Source organism: Stegastes partitus, unplaced genomic scaffold, assembly GCF_000690725.1.
Source record: "Stegastes partitus isolate 25-593 unplaced genomic scaffold, Stegastes_partitus-1.0.2 Scaffold821, whole genome shotgun sequence".
NCBI lineage: Eukaryota > Metazoa > Chordata > Actinopteri > Pomacentridae > Stegastes > Stegastes partitus.
The window spans coordinates 257,104-269,359 of NW_007578552.1; the positions used below are offsets into that span (position 1 = coordinate 257,104).

A 12,256-nucleotide genomic window follows, 5' to 3' on the forward strand; every position below is an offset into this window, starting at 1 on the left:
AAAGCAGACTGGAAAAACTCAATTACTCAGACTCTTACCTCACACATTCACAGCAGTAGCAACAGGCATTGAGGTTAGCGCAGTCCCTCCTGCTTGCACCTGAAACAGAAAATGGTGAGAGAAATTACACAAACAAATTTATGACAGGGAACACACATTTTCAGAGACAATCTTTCACAAACAAAATTGCTTGTTTCCCTGCAATGTTCACATTTTAAGCATATTTCCACTGACAAAGTACCTAAGAGGGAAGAAAGAGAAGTCAGCTGATAATATAATTCTGTTACAACGACATTGTGTCTGTCCTCTATCATTCAGGCCAGGAATTTAAAAAAGACAAGCATGAAAAGAGTGGTATAAGATTTTTTACAGATTGAATTGAGTCACTTGCCAGTTAATTTATTAAATTACATTTGAAGACGTTTGAAAGTGAATTTAAATGTGAACAATTTCTCAGCAATAATGCACTGTATCAAAGGAATAAATTTAACCTATAATATTTCAATTTTAATCTATTTTCCATTTCAGTTTGTTTCATTAAGTGACTGTATATAGTACTTTGTAATATAACTCCTTTTTGTCAATGCAGTAGGCGAAGCAGCGGAGGGTGAGAGAAGAGTGAGCACTGAGCATGCAGAGGGGATGTGGTCTGTGTAGGGATGTCAGAAGCATAATGGGCAGCTGAGTCATAGGTTATAAAAAGCTGTCATTAGGGATTTCTGTCCTCAGCAGCTCATCACACAGGACCTGTGAATTATTTATTACACTGGAAACTCAAGTGCCCCGTTACTCAAGACTGCTTGGTTTCCTGCACTTCCCTTTCCTTGGGCTTGTTTAATAAAAGCATACCATTTAGTTGTTGTAATTAAAGTCTTTAAGAGGATCCAATATATAAATAGGAATTAATTTTATTAATGTAACTACTGTGGTGATTCTTTCATGGTGGATATAACAAATTACCAACAGAGCATACACCTAATGAGAGCATTTGTACAATGTAAGTGCACAATTAAAGTGTTTGGATTATTAGGATAGGCCCTCTATTTGGTTTGCCCTCAGTCCAAATGACCCCCTAATTAGCACTCAGACTGCATTAATAAGGCAGATTTTTTATTATATGCCAAAACTTTTAAAAGATAAACCAAAGAACAGTCCTAGTGGTGGCAATTTGTAAAATCTTGAGAAGAAATTTCTGCATGAATAGAGACATAGCAACAACACAGCTTTATGCTCTGATGTCAGTCTTTTGGAGTAGGTCACTGACATGTCAAACTTTTTAAACAGTTAAGCATTATAAACCATCCGCCACATATTCCACAAATCAGCAAAAAAGAAAACTACTACTCCCCTAAATCAGTCTCACTTAATTCTCCCTCTTGGTTTTTGATAGCAAAGTCAATGCAAATCAGCTCAGGCATTTTTCCTCACTTTGTTTTGTTCTCGGTATATGAAAATGGTTAAAAATCCCATGGGTCAGTGAAAATGATCCCTCCACTCCAGTCGCCTGCTCTAAGTCAGCCAAAACATTCCAGACTTCAAAAGACGGCTTTGCCTACCAGGGCCATTTCAGTGTCCCAACCTCCATGGCCCAGAAGGACTTGGTTATTTGGATAAATTAATTTCTGGAGTCTGCCTGAGTTGCAAAAACAACCTCCTGCCTGACAGCAAATTAGTCTAACTGAAAAAAAAGTAGAAAATATATAAGGTTAAAGAAAACACACACTTCTTTTTTTTTTTTTTTACACACAAACTGATTTTCTCTTTACTGACGACTCCGCTGTGTTTCTGATTTTATATATTTCTGGAAATTTTAATAAAAGAATAAAAAATATTGTTGCATACATCTGTAAACCTATCTGTTGGCAGGTGAAGAGTTTCAATAGGCACCATCAGCACACAGGTTGTAAAACACAGAGGCAGTGTACAGTACACAGCTGACAGGCTGTATACCATAAAACAGGCTGATGTAAAAGTTTAACAACTGTCAGTGGTATTGAAAAAATTATATAAAACTGAAATGCCCTGAAGTCTCAAACATTTGTAAAAGAGCAAAATATAAACCTGAGGGCAGATGACTGGAGACTGTGAAAATGGGGGAGGAAAATGGTTACGGAGGGAAAATTATGCAAACAGATGAAGACAATCCAGAATTAATGGTCCGCAACATTTTCAGGCACTCAAAGAGCTGTCCAAGGACACCATAGGGGAGACTGCATGGCCCCCGTAATTGGAGGAGCATGTAACTTCAAAAGTGAGGAGAACAGACTGGAGAACTTTCCTCTGAAGTGAAGTCTTAAAGAAAACGTGAAGCACATGTACAGTACAGTAGGGAATCTAGTACATGTGTGAATAAAAATTGTTCTATTCATTGCTGCAGACATGATACATTGCAGTATTCCTGCTGTGCAACCACACTTTTAAAACTGACTGAATTCTGAACTGGAATCTTGGAGGTACAGCTGTTCCACCTCAGGTCAATCATCGATGATACAAAATGCACCGAAAAAGAAACTGGGTCAAAACACAACAATATTTTCCACAATTTCAATAAATATGTCTATAAAAATCTAGCAGACAGAGGATGTGAGATCACCCTATAAAAAGCTATAAAATGTAATGACCGCTAGTCACAATAAATATGTCATTTACAGTGTTGTGCATTTTTACCATGTTTCTGATCTTTCATAAAATAGATAATATTTCTACAAGGAAATCCAAGAAAGGGAACATTGGACTGTGGCCTTGTAAAATGATGATTTTATCATTATATGAGAGAAGTACCATAATAGTAGGGCTAAAACGCTTCGTCGATGAATCATTTTATCCAATCAACAAAAAAATCTCTTTGCAGCTATTTGATAACTAATTGTTTTCAGCAATTTTCAAGCAAAAATGCCCTGCTCCAACCTTTCAAATGTGAGAATATGCTGTTTGATGTTGTCTTGTGTGATTGTTAACTGAATGTCTGAGTGATGGACAGTTGGTCACATAATCAGTCAATGTGAAGACCGTAGGCTTTTGCTACGTTCTAACATTATTGTTTTTTTAATAGATGAAATGATATCTTGTGAATATAACAAGTAGATGAATCAACACTAAACAAAATAGTGATATCAAGTAGGGGAATAACTGTTTCAATTATCCGTTGCTTGTCTGTACATTGATGTTGACAATTCATTGAAACAACACATCATTCAGCTTATATGTTCACTGAAATCCAGTTTATCAACATCAACAGTGTGTAAACCTGAGGGCAGCTGCTGGGTAGGACTACGAGTTTGCGCTGAGTAATCGTTGAGATTACATCAGAAAGATGGAACGAAACAGACACACGAAGCAAACATCATCTGTGTGCCCTGTTGCACTTTTCTTCCATTGTAATTGCAGCACTACATGGTTTGCGTAACCATGGGCCCATGTATTTCTGGTCTAACCTCTGGTCAGAAATGAGCCAATATTCAGCAGCGACCTCATCATAACATTTAACCAGGTGTATAAATATGGCGGCTTCTTGAATTGACATTTAGACACTGAAGGACTACTGATATTTGACAACTTTGTTTTCCGAGACAAAGAAAAACACTGAATCAGTGAACCACCATCGTTACGCAGTTGATCCAGTGAGATGCTTATTCAGTACTGTGGGGTAGCAGAAGGCCTGCCTCTGCAAAGACTGTAATCATGATGGCATATCTTTGACATAACCTACACTTCTGTCTTGATGATGTGCTTCAGTTATATATCATGAAAATAACTCCAAGACAGAAGAAAATGAAGACAAACTGTATCATGTTAGAATGGGAAAAGCAGAGGGGAACACAATCTTTCCAAGGTCCTTCGGTCTGAGGGAAGAACACCATGCATGCTTGAGTCAATCCAACATACACTAACTGAGGAGAAAATGTCCATTTTTAACCTGTTATCCATCACTGTCAAATGTGGTGCACAGCAAAAAAGGAAATAATTAAACAGAAAAATGACTGGAGCCTGGAGCAGAATGAATGAGAGCAAAACCGAGCTCCAACTGCTGTTAACTTAGGGCAAATGATATTTTGACAAATGCCCCTTGTGCAACTTGCACTACCTGCATCACCTTCTTAGTGGGAGTTAAAGCATGATATCTATAGGCCACTGAGGTGAGTCAACACGTGACAGAAAATTACTGGTCGAATGGCTATTGAATCAAACATTCAATATGTTACCAGTTATTTGCATCGCTGCTTTTTAGCAGATTTTTTTTTAATGCGCTCTGCTGCAGCCACCTCTGTTTATCTGTAATCACTCAGCAACTCAGCATCAACTGGTGGGTCAGTTGGTGACACGTCACAATTAATTGCCTTTCAACACCGAAGGATGAATGTTGACATTTTTCTGTTTCCTTTTTGACATTTCTTTTAAATGTCTGTACTTTGTGAGCTTGTGTCTTTAGTGTGTTTTTATATATGTTGTTTTTCTATTGTTGGAGCCTTGTCAGAGGAGAGTCACTGTTTGGGACGGACAATAAAGTTTATCTATCTATCTATCTATCTATCTATCTATCTATCTATCTATCTATCTATCTATCTAAGGGTTCTCTTTTAATTCAACATAAGGAAACAAAGGTACTTCAATAAAGCTTTGTGCTTTTGTAAATGTTGACTCCAGTCAGTTCCAAATATTTGTTATTGGTCTCCTTTATTATTAAAACTTGGGTTTAAGCCCTGAAAACAAAACAAAACAAAACAAAACAACACATTGGCCAACCACTCAATTATTTCCCATATAATGCCCATATAATACAGATATAATGCCAAAGCAGACGTAAACGGGGGCTTGCTGTAGAGGCAATACGCAGTTGGACTATTTTTTTAAACATTACCAACTGAGATTGATGTCAGTTACAGTAAGGTAATGCATAGAATGCTACAAACTAAAGCAAAGTAATGCTTTAGAGAGGGATAAGCACTTTAAAACTTTTAAAAAGGAAAAAAAAAAGAATTAAAGTTGAGCTAGCTACAAGAAAAGCCTCCGTTTAGCTGAGTGTGTCACTGCCCCGGATCCCTCCGCAGCTAATAGTGGAGCTATGATTCATAGCGCTGCAGCTCCCAGTCAAAGTAACCGCGCTGTCCCCGCCCATATTGGAAACGGCTCAATACCACGCTGTCAATTCGCCACACAAGTCAAACAAACACGGAGCAAGTACGAAAAGTAAAGAAAGAGGCGAAAACAAACAATAACAACAAAAAAAACTAGAATAAAAACCCCTCCAAAACCTCCTGGTCTCACCGGTACCTACCTTTACTCTGAGTATCCCCGCTGTCACCACATGCAACAAGTCTGTCTGTCCATAAACTTTTACAGTCTTCTGAGCCGTCAGCAGCTGAGTTTCATGCTTTTCTCTCTCGGCTGGCTGGAAAATTCGTGCGTGACAAACACAGACGAACAAAAAAAAAATTGTGGGGGAAAGAAAAAAAAGCCTCGTAAAAAGCTTATCAGTGTCCGTCATAAAAGCTGGAAGTTTTCACGGCGGCGGCGGAGTCGGAAGGTTACACTCAATTGACAAGATATCCGCGTGCGTCTGTGCGCGCGCTGCCCTGCTGGTATCAAATGCAGCACGCGCGAGGGGACAGAATTACAGCCCCGCTATTGTCAACAACAGGTTGTTTACACTCCTCTGTGCCGTGTAATTTTCTAATTTGGTGACATTTTAAAACTTAATAATATAATCGACAATTTCTGTTCTATGTCCCTGCTGCTTTATAGTTTTATAATTTGTAAAATAACAAAAAATATAGTCACATTTATATAAGGAAGCCCAAATATTAGTTTATTGTAATGCTGCACGCTTTAATTTTTTTTATTCTCTCTGTTGATATGAATTAGAGCGCCACCTATGGGTTCTAATAGCCATAAATATTGTTGCATTATTTTCAGTAAGAGTGGCTGTTTTTTTCAGTATTCAACCCAACAAGAATCTATCAAAAAATATTTGATTCAGTAACCCAGTTATGAAATGCAGCTTTGGAAATAATCATGAGCTCACTTGTTTTTTTATTTTTACAAAATCCACATAACAGGCCTTCAACATTCATCTTTTTTGTTAGAATTTTATCATAGCGGTTAAATAAAATTACAGAATCTTCTAAAACACACATATAAAAATCTGATTCAACACATGCAATAAAGTATGTTTAAAAATATGATGTATTTAACTTTTAAAATGTCCAAATTCACACTGCATGGCCGAAAACATTTTAGTGACTCTGTATTATTTTGTGTATACGCAATAGAAGTTCTAGACTAAATTGTCACTCAACAGTACTTAAATAAAGAGAATTGCAAGAAGATGAGACGACAGCCTTTTTGGTGCCTAATGAAGAGGGATGCAGCTCGAAGGCCGCTGCTGACCGACTTGGAATCAACAAAATAGCTGTCCATTACAATCATAAGATGAAAATGTAGCATGGCTCCACCAAGAACCACAAAGGAAGAGGCAGAAACCAATGGCCTAATAATTATTTCCAAAGCTGTAATTTTGCAATTCATGGAAAGAAGAAGAAAAAAAAAAGCACTAAATTCTGATGCACAAAATAATGCTTATTTATCAACTTTTTATGTAATTCTTGCTTCTTTCTTAGCATGTTATAAGGTTTTTTGGCCTCTGGAAATACTTACATTGAACTGTTTTACTCTTCTATTCAGCTCTTCACAATTTATACAATATGATAACGGCGTTTTTTGAAAAAAGAGTTTGTATATACTGCTGGACAGAGATTTCTAACATAACTCCCTGTACTTCCAGGTTGTACAGAGGAGGGGAAAAGTCTAAAGAGATTCAAATTCCAACAAGAAATAACAGCACAATTGTTCTTTATTTAATATATATATTACTGGAGTTTTGACCCTAAATTGACTGCTGCACTAAAGCACATACTGAAGATATCAGGAAAATGTACATCCTGCATTGTGAAAACAGTTTCTGTGTAAGATACTAGGTTTTGCTGGTGCTGTAGATGAATGAATTCAACATTCTTGCTCGACTGAAAGGCCTCCATATAGCAAAGCAATTGTCATTCTACTCCTTTGATAATATCAACTAATTGGACGAGATGATTGGATGGACAGCCTTTAACAGCCTTCAGCAATACATCACAAGACAGTCCTGATGATTTGTTGCATCAATTGACTGTTCACGTAATCTCATTTGGGTTTGGAAATGCACTCATCTCAAAGGTTCCAGTCGGAGCCTTCATTTCAGCACAGCAGCCAACACACCTTCAGATAAAGGGGATGCAAGTGGATGGAGAGTGCCACATATCCTTGAGAGCATTTTTTAATTTCTTGGTGCTCCATCTGTTGAAATGATAAAGTGCAGCCATAATGGAGTGCAACAAGATTAAATTAATCAGGTTTGTCCATTATACCGCCGCAGGCTCTTCACAGATGATTGCAATTTTCTCTGTCAGGCCCATTATTGTAAGATCTGTTTAGTGGCTTGATGCAATTAAAATGGACTTAATGTAAATTTAACAATACAAATAACACTTCTGTCTGTGTATGTTTAAGAGGGGTGCGGCTTGAGGGTCCTGAAGTGCAACGGTAAACACCCACTGTAACCATTTTTAACTTCAAACAAACCAGGGTGCTATTTGATTAGTGCGGACTCTGTGATCAATAACTATGTTTCATGTTTTCATGTTCTCCGTGATGTCAAAGGATCCGGTTGCACAGACCACCCTTGTCTGGACATCAGCTGTAAGGAACACAACACCTTCCACAAGCGTATCATGATGCCCATAGATCATTTGAACCTGCAGAGAGAGGGGAGTTTAATGGAGTCGCTCTGATGAAAGCGTATAAAGTGCACGCCTTCACTCTTGTGTATGAATCTCATGGCTCAGTACAGTAGGTGAGGCCGACTTGAGAGAATTTTATTAATTTTTCCCGGAGCTGATCTAATATCTTCCTGATTGGTTGCTTCCTTCTGCTGGATCAGGTCACTGCCATGGGACAAAGCCCACAGGATGTGTGCTTAACAGGAGGAGATCTCGGTCTAGCGCCACAAAGCTCCCACCACCACTTAAACTCAGGAATGGCGGAACTGTCACGCTAAAAATGTCAGATGCTTTTTATTCTCAGCACCTCTATAATTTGTGATTTATGCCATACAGTAAAATCTAACAATTCACCGCTGCTTGGTCTTCATGGGGATACTCTCCTATCATTTGGAGACCAGGTTTTTTTGGTGGTACTTCTTCTGCGAGACACATTTTTCATGCATCTATCTGGACCCACATCTCACCCACATCTGTTTTAAGTGATTTCACTGGATTTGAGGCGGCTGAGCTTAAGGTTATTGTGGCTAAATGAAGAATTACCATAACCAATCAGACAATGCACTTTATTACATTATATGCAGCATTTCATTTTGAGGTCAGGTGTTTTGTATTAGTCTCCTATCACGTTACAACCAAAGTGAAATAACCTACACCTGAAGGAAAGTACATGTTTTCTTGATACACAGAAGGGAGGGGACGTTCGGTGATTTATTTTTTTGTCTTCTTTGCCCTTTTTTTTTTTAAAGCACACAATGACATTTACAATGCCAAGAGTGCCACCCATGGTAACCTGAGGAGCTATGCACCAGTGTGTCTGTTGGAGGCACCTTTCACACGAGGTGCATTCCAGTGGTCATGGCAGGCCAACAACAAGTCAATCAATCACATTCTGTGCAGCAGTAATTTAGTAGGTGTCACACTATCTCTTTTGTTGGCCACAGGACAGCAGAGTGAGTCACAGAAAGAAGGAGGACAACAACATGCTTTTCAGACACGGAATCGGATATGGAAGCCTCGCAAAAATCAGATTATGAATCATGATATGGTGTTTGTCTAAATCACCTAAATAAATTACAAGACAGTGACAATTCATAAACAGCTTAGGACATTAACTTTTTTTTTATGAATTTAAACTCAAATCCGGAATGTGATACAGTATAATATTACGATGACCACTCGTGTGAATTTGTGTATGATAGTCACTATTTCAGTTGGAGTGCCTTTCCGATCATTGATTAAACAAAAAAAAAAACTCATCGCAGTATACCAAAGGTATGTATTTCCAAGGATTTTCTGTGAAAAGAATTAATTCTTGCCTCTTTCTCCACCATTCGCTGCAACTTGAGCACACCAGCTCACCTATGACTCTGACAAAACACTGTGAAACTCTTAAATCCGATTCTGAAGTTAAAAAAGAAAAGCCCCACCATGCAAGTAGACAGGATTGTATTATTAGGTTTGTCATTTATGAAAACCTTGAATCCATGTTTTTGTGACTTCCATTAGTACACTGCTGTTTGAAAGCAGAAATTCCAAGCCCCCTTGTTTCTCTTCTAATATGACTTGTTTTTTTTTTAAACCCATATGGACATATTGGCAGCATAAAAAGCTTGATTTTCACTGGAGGGGGGGTTTTAAGGTCAAATCATTGGTTTTGATCATTGAAATGTAAAATTTTACACTAAAAACAATTTTCCACTCTGCCTTCTGCGCACAATTTGTGCCTTAAAGGGGAGACTTTTTAGCCAACCCTGTTAAACTATTCCAGGAATAATAATTAATTGCCACTGGTGAGCATTTATATGTTTGACTTGCGAGACATCCAAATATAAAAATGTAAGTAACAACCAAAACACTTTGATTCATTGCTCTGGTTTGTGATATGGCCTCGAGGTGAAGGCTGTCCAGCTGCCAAATCAAATACCCCTGCAGGTATGTGTAAAAAAAAAAAGAAAAGAAATGTTGAAAAATACATTTCAATCTGTCCTCTATCAGCAGTTATATATGAGGAGAAGTATGGCCAGTGTTTGAAAGTGGACTGCTAAATAATGAGCTGTCCGTTCCAAAAAATGTTCAATGCAAACATACAAGCGCTGGCATCAAATGCCAAAATCCTCCACAAAAAGAGCTTACAAAGCCGGAGTCCAGCGGGATAACATGAAGTATGGGAAATCTGCAGTCCAAAACGGCTCAGTACAATAATATGGTATGTGTGGATTCTTGTTAATATGTCATGTAGAAAACTGGCACAGAGAGCTGCCTCTTTTCCCCATTTTGTAAACTCGTGATTATTTATGGGACGTCTTTTGTAAATTAAAAGCAGCATCATCTAAACTTTGCCAAAGTTGGCAGAGGACTCTTTTTTTTTTTTTTTTCATATAGAGCTTTTTCGGGAGATTTTAAATTATCACCTTACCAGAGTCTTTTTGGCTTCCAGTAGAAACCACATTTGGAGGAAATGATGTGTTTGAAGGTTAAAAATGTCATAAGGAATACCAGGGAGAGGTTCCCTGATTGACTCTTCTTGGGTATAATATGATTCCACTGATGTGCCATCTGCAACTAACTTCCTAAATCTCACTTTTATCCTGCATATCAACACCATTTTCCTCCAGGTTTGCCTTACATGTCTGTGGTTTTAATACAATAAAGATTTTCAGGAATAGTGTTCTTACCGATAAAAACATTATAATACATATAAAAAAAAAAAAGAGGAGTGCTGGTGTTTGCTTTAAAAGCATTTATGTTGTCACTTACAGGTACTAGCATGGCGTTTTCCACCATGAAGGTTGTATTTCATGATGATGTTATAATCTTCTTTATAGCAGGGAAAAAGCTTGGATTTGTAAAACATCCATCCGGCTTTTTTTTTTTTTTTTCTTTAGTATTTTTTATAATGAACATAAAAGGAGCTTTGCCATAAAAAAACAGGCCTCAGCCCATATGGTGGAACTGACTTAATCATAACACGCATAGCCTCACCAGGACTTGAATGTACAGAAAACGGCTATATCCTAAAGTGGGAAACATATTGAATAAAAATGTGCCTCATAGCAATAGGTCAGCAATAGGTGTGGTTGAGTCCCACAGACGGATAGTGATCATGTGGATTAAACTGCATTTAGCCACACTTGTCTCATGGGATTTTCCTTGGCTACATGCAAGCAGACACTGAGCCAAAGCCCAGCTCAGTATTTTGACAGCAGAGCCAGAAAAAACAAAAGTGTTTTGCTTTTCCGTTGAAAAAAGTGAGAGAGAAAGAGAGGAAGATGCAGTGGAGAGAAACGGTAGTCCCTCAGCCACTGCCTTACTCAATCCATATGCGAGGCTTAGAGGCAGGAAATACCCACAATTCAGTGTAATCAGGGTAGAGGCCGCCGAGCCCATTGGAACAGACCTGGTGGAACTGATTGGGCACCATTAGGGCAAGCAAGAGCTGAATATGCAGCACTCCGAAATGTTACATTTTCATACGCCTGAGACACAATCAAAGTAATGGAATGGAGCACGTTCTATCTCCCATGAAAAATTAACTAGAAATGGATTTGTGAAGGTTTTTGCCGTATGATTTTTAGGTTGGCCTCTAATCTAATAACTGTAGTCTGATGTCAGCTATACGTGAGCGCTATCTGCACATGTCTGAATTAGTTTAGAGTGACACATTCCCAAGTAACAAATGTTTGACCGCCGCTTGAGCGCATATTGTAAAATCTCCCAGACCCTCGCTGCTGCTTCTTCCCCGTTCGCTTTGAATCACAAAGGAGCATTTGTATTTTGTTGGGTTGCATTGCTTATCCACAAACTGATTCTTCTCTGCGGTACCAACGCTTGACCACAAGTAAGACTTCAGCAGAGCAAATGATAATGTGCCTCCCTAAGAAGTCAACAGTTGTTTGACAGACTGGTGGGTTTGTTTCATGATGAGGGAGAACTTCTGGCATGTTAAACCATAATAACACTTCCCCCAAACTAGCGTGCTAGCTGTAGCCCTGTGTCGGAACCAGAACGGGGTTTCCCAGTTATACAAACAGAGGCTGGCTGACTTGTTGTCTGTACAGCTTGACATTTATGGAATTTGAGGAGTCTGCATGTTTACTGATAGTTGGTTTTGGTTTGTCTTATTTGAGAAATAATTGGGGAGGCTGGAGGAAACAAGGGGAGCGACAGCTGATGTGGTTTGGTCAAAGGGAATGAACATCTGCCTTTGATTTAATGTGTGGCCCAATAAAGACCCCTGGCACTGGCGCAAAATCTGCCTTTCCCTGTGTCTCTTGTTAGATCCGTTTTCTCTCTCTCTCCCCGCTTTTTCTCACTCTTTCTTTCACACTTGATTCGAAGAGCACCATCTCCGCCACGTGACCTGGTGCTTCTTTTTGCTTCTTCTCTTTAATGTAAATGTCAGTCATTTGTGAGCCGCCGCCGCCGCCGCAGTCGGACGC

The 12,256-nt window shown here is 38.7% G+C and overlaps 1 protein-coding gene across 2 annotated transcripts in view; it reads right to left on the bottom strand.

Moving 5' to 3' along the window:
- eya1 (EYA transcriptional coactivator and phosphatase 1) overlaps window positions 1-5,531 on the bottom strand; it is a 64,551-nt gene extending 59,020 nt beyond the window's left edge. For both annotated transcript variants that reach the window (XM_008292626.1, XM_008292618.1), the window contains exons 1-2: window positions 5,276-5,531; window positions 39-99 (exon numbers count right to left, since the gene is read on the bottom strand). The gene's annotated coding sequence lies outside the window, so the exon portion shown is untranslated. The remainder of the gene's footprint in view (window positions 1-38; window positions 100-5,275) is intronic.
- Window positions 5,532-12,256: the final 6,725 nt, after the last annotated feature.